This window comes from Jaculus jaculus, chromosome 21, assembly GCF_020740685.1.
Source record: "Jaculus jaculus isolate mJacJac1 chromosome 21, mJacJac1.mat.Y.cur, whole genome shotgun sequence".
Classification (NCBI taxonomy): Eukaryota; Metazoa; Chordata; class Mammalia; order Rodentia; family Dipodidae; genus Jaculus; species Jaculus jaculus.
Window position 1 is genome coordinate 4,843,224 of NC_059122.1, and position 12,290 is coordinate 4,855,513.

At 47.6% G+C, this 12,290-nt stretch overlaps 1 protein-coding gene across 3 annotated transcripts in view; it reads left to right on the plus strand.

Annotated features, from left to right (window-relative positions):
• Nucleotides 1-730: 730 nt before the first annotated feature.
• The window catches only part of Zfyve9 (zinc finger FYVE-type containing 9), a 119,691-nt gene continuing 108,131 nt past the window's right edge, over nt 731-12,290 (plus strand). For 2 of the 3 annotated variants that reach the window (XM_045139203.1, XM_045139204.1), the window contains exon 1: nt 731-1,836. The gene's annotated coding sequence lies outside the window, so the exon portion shown is untranslated. The remainder of the gene's footprint in view (nt 1,837-12,290) is intronic. The other variant, XM_045139205.1, reaches the window with a different exon arrangement.

Genomic DNA, 12,290 nt, shown 5'->3' on the forward strand with positions numbered 1-12,290 from the left:
GGTTGGACAAGTCTTTCGATTTTGGATATGCGGTTCGCACCCTAGAGGCTAGAGGCGTTTGTAAAAAGAATTATTTTAAAGCTACACACAAATACACACACTTTCTTTTCTGCATAATCGTCTAGCATTTGGGAGGGATGGGGGGATGGAGAAAAAGTAGAAGTGGCAGTGTGTGTGGTGGTGTGAGGGGGTGTCAGTAAAAGGATGACTCTTTTTTTGTTTGTTTTAGTTTTTCAAGGTAGGGTCTTCGCTCTCGCCCAGGCTGACCTGGAATTCACCACGTAGTCTCAGGCTCACCTCGAAATTATGGTGATCCTCCTCCTACCCCTGCCTCCTGAGTGCTGGCATTAAAGTTATGCACCACCACTAATTTTAAATTAAATTAAATTAAATTTTTGAGGTAGGGTTTCACTCCAGCCCAGGCTGACCTGGAATTCATCATGTAGTCTCAGGCTGACCTCGAACTCATGGTGATCCTCCTCCTACCCCTGCCTTGCGAGTGCTGGGATTAATTAAAGTCGTGTGGTCCACCACATCCGGCAATGACTCTCGCCTTTAAGCTATTAATTTCAGGACAACCTATTGGTTATCCTGTCTGTATGTTTCCCAATAAGAGATGTCCACCGAGATGAGCTCACACGCCGACTGTCAGGTGCATCCACGTACCTCCTTGCGGGATGCGGGGGGGAGAAGGCTGGTGGGAAACTAGGGCTTCCGGCTCCCGGGGAGCATCCTCGGGGCGGACGGCGGGGCTGAGCGCGGTGGTGATGGGAGGTGGGGTCCTTTCGCGGTCCACCTGTCCGCTTGTACCCAGCGGCCTCCGTAGTCCCAGGTCCAAGAGGCGCTGTGCAGCTTAGCACGCGCCCCCCTCCACCAACAACCGACCCCGGTCTCGAGCTCTCTCCGGCGTGACTACGGTGGCCCGGGAAGCCCACACGGCTAAGCGAACGCTAGCCCCTCAGCCGCGTCAGGCCGGCTCCGGAGCGTGTCCTGCGGAGGCTTTTCGACTCAGTCTCCCCCTTCCAAACATCCCCTCACCGGCCCGGCCCTCAGCACCCGAGTCCGGCTTCAAGCGCTGCTGGGTGACTACGGTGGCCCGGGAAGCCCAAACGGCGAAACGAACGCGAACCCCTCAGCCGCGTCAGGCCGGCTACGGAGCGTGTCCTACGGAGGCTTTTCGACTCAGGGACGACTCCCCCTTACAAAAGTCCCCTCACCCGAGCCCGGCTTCAAGCTCTCCCAGGGACCGAGCGGTGACTACGGTGGCCCGGGAAGCCCAAACAGCGAATCGAACGCGAGCCCCTCAGCCTCGTCAGGCCGGCTCCGGAGCGTGTCCAGCGGAGGCTTTTCGGCTCAGGGACGACTCCCCCTTCCAAACATCCCCTCACCGGCCCGGCCCTCCTCACCCGAGCCAGGCTTCAAGCTCTGCTGGGTGACTACGGTGGCCCGGGAAGCCCATACAGCGAATCGAACGCGAACCCCCCCTCAGCCGCGTCGGTCAGGCGCCCGAGCGTGTCCTGCGGAGACTTTTTTTTTTTTTTTTTTCCGGCTCAGCAACGACTCCCCCCATCCAAACATCCCCTCACCCGCCCGGGCTCCCATCACCGGCGCCCGGCTTCAAGCTCTACGTTGGGAACGAGAGCGGGGGGACTACGGTGGCCCGGGAAGCCCAAACGGCGAAGCGAACGCGAACCCCGCAGCCGCGTCAGTCAGGCGCCCGAGCGTGTCCTGCGGAGGCTTTTCGGCTCAGGGACCACCCCCCCCTCCATCCCCGCGCCCCGGTCCAAGCGTCCCCACACTTCCGGCATGCTGAGGCTGCGGTGGCCGTCGTTAGAGGTGAGTGACACGGACCGCTCCCCGGGGGGAAGGGGGATGGCTCGTTCTTGGTGCCGGTCGCGGCGGAGGACGGAACGTCCTGCCGCTCAGCACCCCCCCCCCCCCGCGGTCCCCCTTCCCCAGGCTTCCCCGAGCGCTTCTCATCCCCACGGCGAGGCTGTGCAGACGACTAGGCCCCGCGATGATGCCCCGGGGTGGTGGTGGAAAAACCCCCGTCCCCGGAGCTTGGGGCTCCGATCACCTTCCTCCTCCTTCCCCCGGGGAAAGGAGCTGTCCGAGGCTTCGGGGTGTCCTTAGCGCGCGTCCCGGGGACCCTGCGGCACAAGCCCGGAGAGACGGGGGAAGGGACAGGCCGTGGACGCTTGTTTGCAAACAAGCTCTCCCTCTGGCTTCCCCAGAGTCTGGGAAGAGGTGCATGCAGTGCAGGGTATTGGGGAGGGGGGTGTCCTCAGAGATGAACAGCCCCCCCCCCCCGCTACATCCACGAGTGTCATTCACAGACCTTTTTGTGAAATCTCATCATCTGCAGAGCTCTCATGCTACCTTGCGTCCCCCAGACAGTGCTATCTTTGCGACGCTGTTATCTAGATAAACACGCTTAAAAATAGCACATATATATATACATATATATATATATATATATATATATATATATATATATATATATGCGCGCATGCATGGACACTCCTATAAAGATATGCTTCGATAGCTTCTATAAAGATATGCTTGCCGGGCGTGGTGGCTCACGCCTTTAATCCCAGCACTCGGGTGAGGCAGAGGTTAACAGGATAGCCGTGAGTTCGAGGCCACCCTGAGACTACTTAAGTGAATTCCAGGGCAGCCTGGACTAGAGTGAGACCCTACCTTGAAAACAAACAAAACAACAAAATAAAGCCCGTTTATATACCTATAAAGATATGTTTCAATAGCTTCTATAAAGATAGGCTTCCCCAGCATAGTGGCTCACACCTTTAATCCCAGCATTGGAGAGGCAGAGGTTAAGAGGATCACCGTGAGTTCAAGGCCACCCTGAGAGACTGCATAGTGAATTCCAAGTCAGCCTGGGCTAGAACAAGACACTGCCTTAAAAAAAAAAAATTATATACATACACACACACACACACACACACACACACACACACACCCTATAAAGATATAATTAAATAGCTTCTATAAAGATATGCTTGCTGGGCATGGTATCACATGCCTTTAATCCCAACACTCAGGAGGCAGAGGCAGAGGTTAAAAGGATCACAGTGAGTTGGAGGCCACCTTGAGACTCCATAGTGAATTCCAGGTCAGCCTGGGCTAGAGTGAGACCCTACCTGAAAAACAAAAAAAAAAAAAAAAAGGTTCTCCCCCTTCCACAATGAGGAAATGCTTTAATACTCAAGTCTTTGGCATACAGACAAAAAATGTTTCACCGAAGAGAAAGGATGGCAAGAGGATTTTTCAGTTGTGCTAAGTAGCTCCGAAGCAGGCACCTGATAGAAACGGGATGTATTGGAAATTGCAGAGATTATAGCATGATTGGCAACAGTGATAATGAAAAGTGAGGGGTCACTGTGTAATACTGTCAGATATTTTGGTGCTGTTGGTTTGTGACAAATGCAATTACGGGTTAGTTTTGTTTTCCTATTGCGTGTGTAAAAGGCTGGAGGATTTACAGCTACTTAAAAACTTTTGCTAATTATGGAAAAAAAAAACATCCTTTTTGAGGAAATTGGGAAAGCACACACAAAAAAGGCACTATGGTGGCTTCCAAAGATATTTAGGACTGGGGAAAGATAACTTGTAGTCTCACAGTAAACTTTGATGGTCAAGGTTTAAAGTGGAGTTGTACTAATAGTGATTATTAAAGTTGTTTCATTGTATCCGATTAAAAATTGCTGACTGAGCCAGGCGTGGTGGCACATGCCTGTAATCCCAGTACTCAGGAGGCAGAGGTAGGTGGATCACTAAGTTCGAGGCCACCATAGTGAATTCTGGGATAGAGAGTGAGACCCTACCTCAAAGAACAACAAAAAAAAAATATTGCTGATTGATACATTTTACAAATTTTAAAAATTATTTTTTTATTTATTTACCAAGAGGCACAGTGTGAGTGAGTGAAAGAGAATGGGTGTGCCAGGGCCTCCAGCCACTGCAAACTCCAGATGTATGCACCCCATTGTGAATCTGGCTTACGTGGGTTCTGGAGAATCGAACTGGGATCCTTTGGCTTTGTAGGCAAATGCCTTAGCTGCTAAGCCATCTCTCCAGCCCATTTTACAAATGTTTTACTGAATTATATTGGAACCACCCAACTAAAACTAAGTAATATGGGTAGCTACCTATAAGGCCCCCCACCCCCGATTTAACCTCTTAATTAGGAGCTCCTGAGGTAAACATTTTTGAGATCATGTTAGCTGTTGGAACCTTGTTTTTGTCAGATTTTGTGTAAGAATTTCTAGCTTTCAAAAATTAGCTTGAAACTTCTGGGCATGGTGACAGACACGTTTCATCCCAGCACTCAGGTGGCAAAGGTAGGAAGATTACCATGAATTCAAGGCCACCCTGAGACTACATAGTGAATTCCAGGTCAGCCTGGGCTAGAGTGAAACCCTACCTTGAAAACAAAAACAACAACAAAATAGGCTTGATCCGGGTGTGCTGGCACATGCCTTTAATTCCAGCACTCTGGTAGCAAAGGTAGGAGGATTGCTGTGAGTTCGAGGCCACCCTGAGACTACATAGTGAATTCCAGGTCAGCCTGGGCTAGCCAAGATCATACCTCAAAAAATAAAACAAGGCTGGAGGGGTGGCTTAGCAGTTAAGGCGTTTGCCTGCAAAGCCAAAGGACCCTGATTTGATTGCCTGAGACCCATATTAGCCAGATGTACAAGGGGGTGCACGCATCTGGAGTTTGTTTGCAGTGGCTGGAGGCCCTGGTGCACCCATTCTCTCCCTTCCTCTTTCTCTTTCAAATAAATAAAAATAAAATGAAACAAATAAACTTCAAAAAAAATTGGCCAGATTAAATTTTTTTGGTACTTTAGGTTTGAAAAATCAAATCTGGGCTGGAGAGATGGCTTAGCGGTTAAGCGCTTGCCTGTGAAGCCTAAGGACCCGGTTCAAGGTTCAATTCCCCAGGACCCACGTTAGCCAGATGCACAAGGGGGCGCACGTGTCTGGAGTTTGTTTGCAGAGGCTGGAAGCCCTGGCGTGCCCATTCTCTCTCTCCCTCTGCCTCTTTCTCTCTTGTTGCTCTCAAATAAATAAATAAAATAAACAAAAAAAATTTAAAATCAAATCTGTTTCTCAACATGTTTCCAAAGACCAACATTAGAATCAGGTGACAGTGTTGATTAAAATAATGCAGGTTCCTTGCCCCTTGAACCCAAAATGTAAAGGATACTAGTGGCCCAAAGAATGCAATTTTTATGAAGTTTGAACACCACTGATTAAAGTTAACATTTGCTGAGGTCGCATTTCGATCAGAACTGTCATTATTATTAGTTTTTGTTTTTTTTTTCTTTTTGAGGTAGGGACTCACTCTAGCGCAGGCTGACCTGGAATTTACTATGTAGTCTCAGGGTGGCCTCGAACTCAAGGCGACCCTCCTACCTCTGCCTCCTGAGCGCTGGGATTAAAAGCATGCGCCACCACGCCTGGCTGAACTGTCAATCTTAAGAGGCTGTACATATGTTTCTCATACCTGCAGATAATGGTGTTAGAATGTGAGAAAGAAAAACCGTGTTAGACAGCTGTTTCAGTCAGCCAACATTGATGGTGTGGTGTTATGGAAGGACTTCTGACCACTTTCTTTTTTGTTTTGGCACTTACTAGAATCAGTATCACTGTCTAAATTGTAGGTAGATATTATTCTTAACATGCAGGTGTCTAGGATAAAGCATATGGAAAAGTGATAGCTTTTTTTTTTTTTTGGTACTGTCAAGTTCTGTGAAATACAAAAATGACCAAGGCTTCTGGTGGCAATTAGCTAATTGTAGAAGCAGGGCAAGTTTAATTAACTGTTACAAAGCAAGGTCAGAAAAGTGTTGTAATTGAGGAAAATGAGCTAGATCTCTGCTTAGGGCTTCAATGTCTCATCCAGTATCTTGTCCTCTAAGAACATTCATAAGAGATGGGGGGGGAGTCAATGTGGCCCAGTGGAAAAGTGTGTCTAGAATGCCTGAGACACTGGGTTTAAGTCCCAGGATTGAAAAGGAAAAAAAAAAAAAAAAAAAATCACATGTGATTAAACCTTCCAATTCCTTGTTCAGTGTTTTAAGGGAAGAATTGCCTATGTTGCCTGGTGCGTGCCAGTTTTATATTAACTCCTAATACAGTAAGAAGGAAAGAGTGGAGATGATCCCATGCCTTCCTCTGTTGCTAAGCTACCCCCGTTCATTCCATTCACTAAAGTTGATCCTGCACCTCCTACACACCGGCCACAGACTGGTTGGTTGCAAGGCACAAAGCTTGACTTAAAAAAAGAAAATGATTGGGGCTGGAGAGATAACTTAGCGGTTAAGCACTTGCCTGTGAAGCCTAAGGACCCAGGTTCAAGGCTCAACTCTCCAGGACCCACGTTAGCCAGATGCACAAGGGGGCGCACGCGTCTGGAATTCATCTGCAGTGGCTGGAAGCCCTGGCGTGCCCATTCTCCCCCCCCCCCCCCGCTTCTTTGTCACTCTCAAATAAATAAAATAAAAATAAAAATCAATGATTGCCTAGATTTTAACTGAAGTTCTGTTTCTAAAGGGATGGATGGCATATGTATGAAGTACCACATGTGCAGCCAAATGTGGACAGGAATCCTTACTACACCACTTAGAGCGGTGTGACCTCTCGGTTCTGGGATTCATATATTCCCGTGGACTGACAGCACCATGAGATCCAAGTCAAAAGCAATTCCCGGCTGGAGAGTTGGCTGAGCAGTTAAGGTACTTGCCTGCAAAGCCAGAGGACCTAGATTCGATTCCCCCAGGACCCACCTATAACCTCACCACCACCAATACACCACCTCCAGGAGGCTTTGATTTCCAGTTGCCATCAGCTGGGAACCTAGCATCCAGATACACGTTGTTATTGGGGGACACCTGAATCACATCACCACATCCTGTCCCTGGCCCCCATAAACTGAGAACCATGCACGATATAAAATGCAGTGCATTCATCCAACTTTAAAAGCCCCCATGTTTTTAAAAGTCAATTCCAATGATGTGTATACATCCCTATAGTCCAGGATCTTCTTTCTGAGCCATAATATCAACCCCCCCCCCCGAGCACAGTGGCACGGAATAAACATTCACACTGCAAAAGATGGCATTGGGCATAGCCAAGAAATACTCAAGCACTACATGTTTGAAACAGGACAAACATCAAGCTCTGTAGCTTCAAGTCCAACAACTCTAGCCAGTGACAAATCTCCCACGTCCAGTAATTCTAACCAGCAGCAAGTCTCTGGCATTCCAATTCCGCCCCTCCAGCTACTCACAGTCCTGCAAAACCTCATCCAGGGCCGGCAGCTTTCCTCGGCAGCCATCTCGTGGTCCCGGCATCTCCACTGGGTCTCCACTGCAAGCCACGGTCCATCCTCACGGCTCCATTGGGTCTCCAAGCAGACATCCAGCAAACCTGCTTCACACTGTCCATGGCTATTTCCAAAACACAAGACCATGTTGCAAACTCGATGACCCTCTCCTTCCTGCATTTCTTATACTCCACAATACGAGATATGGTGCCAGTTTGTTAATCCAGGGGGGAATAAAGCAGACTTTGAAGAATAGGACTCCTTCCGCACTCAGGCCCCTTCAAAAGAGTCTACATTCTTCCTGTTGACCCAGTGCAGGTCAGCTGGCCCAATCTCAAGGGTTGTAATCTCTCAAACAGTTTACAGGTGAATGGGCAGCAGTTTAGGCCCAAAGATTTCATTTTTTCTGTGCCATATCCCTCTGCTCACACCAGTTCATTTCTACGCAAAGCAACCCTGCACAACTTCTCAGGACATGGGCACAAGAGCAAGCTTCTCACACAAACTGCTAGCCCAGTCCAAGCAAAGCTCTTTCTCACCCTCATAAGCCAAACCTCACAGTCCATAGTTCTTACTGCATTCAGGTCTTTCAACTCTGACCAGAACAGTCCATTAAGTTGTACTTACGACACTGCAATGTGTCTGTTAGGCCATGGTTTCAAATCCTCCCACATTCCTCTTGAAAATCAGCTCCAAAAGGCCAAAGCCACACAGTCAGGTGTCCAGCAGCAGTCCCACTCACTCCTCGGTACCACTTTACTGATGCAGTCAGGTTCGCATTGCTGGTAGAAAAAAACACCCAACCGAGAGCAGATTGTGGGGGGAAAAAAAAGGTTTTGGCTTCCAGGCTCGAGGGGAAAGCTCCATGATGGCAGAGAAAACAATAATATGAGCAGAGGGTGGACATCACCCCCTGGCCAACATGAGGTGGACAACAGGAACAAGAGAGTGGGCCAAACACTGGCAAAGGGAAACTGGCTTTAATACCCATAAGCCCGCCTCCAACAATACACCACCTCCAGGAGGCATTGATTCCCAAATCTCCATCAGCTGGGAACCTAGCATTCAGAACACCTAAGTTTATGAGGGACACCTGACTCAAACCACCACACTCCCTTTAAGATTTTGTTACTTAATTATTTGTTTTAGTTCTCCTTGCTAAGATTAAAGAATCTTCCCAAAAACAGCAGATTGGAGGAAAGAATTTATTTTGGTTTACAGTCTTTTTTTTTTTTTTTTGAGACAGTGTCTCACTCTAGCCCTGGCTGACCTGGAATTCACTATGTAGTCTCAGGGTGGCCTCGAACTCACAGCAGTCCTACCTCAGCCTCCCGAGTGCTGAGACTGAAGGTGTGGCTTACAGTCTCAAGGAGCCATGATGGCAGGGGGAAGCACGGCATGAGCAGAGGCTGGACATCACCTCTGCCACAGCAGATGGGAAACAGTAGCAGGATAGTACGCTGAACTCTAGCTAAATTTAGGGGGAGCTTGCTGTGACACACTAGGCAGTCCCCCAACAGCACACCTCCTCCAGCAAGGCTCCATCTCCCAACTTGCCATCAGCTGGGGTTCAAGCATTTAGAACACATGAGTGTATGGGGGACATTGGATTCCAACCACCACAATATCTAGTGCGGTAATTTTGTTGTACGTTTAAAAATAGGGGTAGGGCTGGAGAGATGGCTTAGCGGTTAAGCGCTTGCCTGTGAAGCCTAAGGACCCCGGTTCGAGGCTCGGTTCCCCAGGTCCCACGTTAGCCAGATGCACAAGGGGGCGCACGCGTCTGGAGTTCGTTTGCAGTGGCTGGAAGCCCTGGCGCGCCCATTTTCTCTCTCTCCCTCTATCTGTCTTTCTCTCTGTGTCTGTCGCTCTCAAATAAATAAATAAAAAATTTAAAAAAATAGGGATAGGAACCAGGTGTGGTGGTACCTGTATACAATCCTGGCACTGGGGTGGGTGAGGCGGAGGATCACCGCGTGGTTAAAGACAGCTTGGGTTACGTAGTGAATTTGAGGCTGGCCTGGGCTAGTTAGTGAGCCCACCCGGTGTCCAAAAAAAGAAAGAAGAAAAAAAAGTAAAAAAAAAAAAAAAGGTAAATCTATGGGCATATTCAATTCTGTATTCTTCTGGTAGCTTGAAATGGCATGATCTGTAGAGATACTTTAAAATGTGAAGCGAAGATGGCATATACTTCACATTATATTAAGAATACTGGGCTGGAGGGATGGCTTAACAGTTAAGGCGTTTGCCTGCAAAGCCAAAGGTCCCAGGTTCTATTCCTCAGGACCCCACGTTAGCACAAGGGGGTGCTTGCGTCTGGAGTTCATCTATGGTGTCTGGAGGCCCTGGCGTGCTCATTCTCTCTCTCCCTCTTTCTCTGTCAAATAAATAAATAAAGGAAGCCAGGCATGGCTGTGCACACCTTTAATCCCAGCACTCAGGAGGCAGAGGTAGGAGAATTGCCATGAGTTCATGGCTGTCCTGAGACTACATAGTCAGTCCCACGTCAGCCTGAGCTAGAGTGAGACCTTAACCTTGAAAAACAAAACCAAAAAAAGAGTTCTTTTTATTTTTTACTTTTTATTTTTATTTACTTATTTGAGAGTGACAGACAGAGAGAAAGAGGCAGATAGAGAGAGAGAATGGGCACGCCAGGGCCTCCAGCCACTGCAAACAAACTCCAGATGCATGTGCCCTCTTGTGCATCTGGCTAACATGAGCCTGGGAAATGAGCCTCGAACCGGGGTCCTTAGGCTTCACAGGCAAGCGCTTAACTGCTAAGCCATCTCTCCAGCCCACTTTTAATATTTTTATTTTTATTTATTTACTTGAGAGAAAGAGGTGGAGAAATAGGCAGGTAGAGATAGAGAGAATGGATGCACCACGGCCTGTACTGCTGCAAACAAATTCGAGATGTATGCACCACCTTGTGCATCTGGCTGACCTGGGTGGGTTCTGGGAAATCGAACCTGGGTCCTTGGGGTTTGCAGGCAAGTGCCTTAACCGCTAAGCCATCTCTCCAGCCTGCATGTGCCACTTTATACATATGGCTTTACGTGGGTACTGGGCAAACCCAGGCCACCGGGCTTTGCAAATAAGCATCGTTAACTGCTGAGCCATTTCAATAGCCACAAGAGTACTTTTTTTTTTCCAAGGTAGGGTCTCACTGTAGCCCAGGCTGACCTAGAATTCACTATGTAGTCTCAGGGTGGCCTTGAACTCATGGTGATCCTCCTACCTCTGCCTCCCAAGTGCTGGGATTAAAGGCATGCATTACCATGCCCAGAGAGAGTAGTTTTTATTTATTTATTTGACAGAGAGAGAGAGAGAGAGAATGGGCACACCAGGGCCTCAGGCCACTGCTAACAAACTCCAATTACATGTGCCACCTTGTGCATCTGGCTAACGTGGGTCCTTTGGCTTTGTAGGCAAATGCCTTAACTGCTAAGCCATCCCTCCAGCCCGATAATACTTTTTAAATGACAGCTTCATTGAGATATAATTCACACACATATTATTGACCTACTCAAATTCACTGGCTTTTACTATATTCAGAGTTGTGTAAATGTCACCACTAATATTAGAATGCTTTTATCACTCCAGACTGGCGCCCATTAGCAGTTACCCCAATATCTTCTAAACCCCACTAGTGCTAGGCAAACTCTAATGTGCTTTCTGTCTCTGGATTTACTTATTAACTCTGGACACTTAATATAACCAAATTGTACAATATATGATAGATGGATTTTAACCAGTGTAACACTTTCAGGGATCAATAACAATATACTAATAGTTCATTTCTTTTTATTGCCAAATAACATTCTGTTGTATAGCTATGCCACATAACTCATTAGTAAGTTAGGCTGTTATGAATAATGTTCTTAGAAATGTTTGTGTACAAATTGAGTGTGCACGTGTTTTTTCATTTCCTTTCGTATATACATAGGAGTAGAATGGCTGCATCAAACGGAATCTTTTTGTTGGTTTGTTTTTCGAGGTAGGGTCTCACTCTGGCCCGGGCTGACCTGGAATTCACTATGGAGTCTCCGGGTGGCCTCGAACTCATGGCGATCCTCCTACCTCTGCCTCCCTAGTGCTGGGATTGAAGGCGTGTGCCACCATACACGTGGCAAATGGAATCTGTTTTGAGGAAAAACCAAGGTATACCGTTGTTTTTTTAAAGTTTATTTTTATTTATTTATTTCTTTGAGAGAGAGAGAGAGAATATGGGCACACCAGGGTCTCCAGCCACTGTAAACGTACACCAGACGCATGTGCCCCCTTGTGCATCTGGCTTTCATGGGTCCTAGAGAATCAAACTGGGGTCCTTTGGCTTTGCAGGCAAATGTCTTAACTGCTAAGCCATCTCTCCAGCCCCAAGCTATACCTTTTTAATATTTTATTTATTTATTTACTTGTGGTTTTCTGAGGTAGGGTCTCACTGCAGCTCAGGCTGACCTGGAATTCACTCTGTAGTCTCAGGGTGGCCTCAAACTTAAGGCCATTCTCCTACCTCTGCCTCCTGAGTGCTGGGATTAAAGGCGTGCGCCACCACACATGCCCAGCTTTGAGCTTTCCACTTTCTTGACACCCTTACCAACTCTTTCTACTTTTTATTATAACCACCATCATAATAAGTATGAAGTGACAAGGCAAGGCTCTGTTTGAGCTTCATAACTTTTATTTATAGTCATCAGGTAAATTGTTGAAATTTTTACTCAACAATTGCCACATTCCTTGATGATAAATGGTTTTGCCTTCAGGATAAAAGCTATGAACTGGGCTGGAGAGATGGCTTAGCAGTTAAGGTGCTGACCTGCGAAGCCTAAGAACCCATGTTTTACTCTTCATGTCCCACGTAAGCCAGACATACAAGGTGATACAAGTGTGTGTAAGGTCATACTTGCACACAAGGTTGTGCGTGCATCTGGAGTTC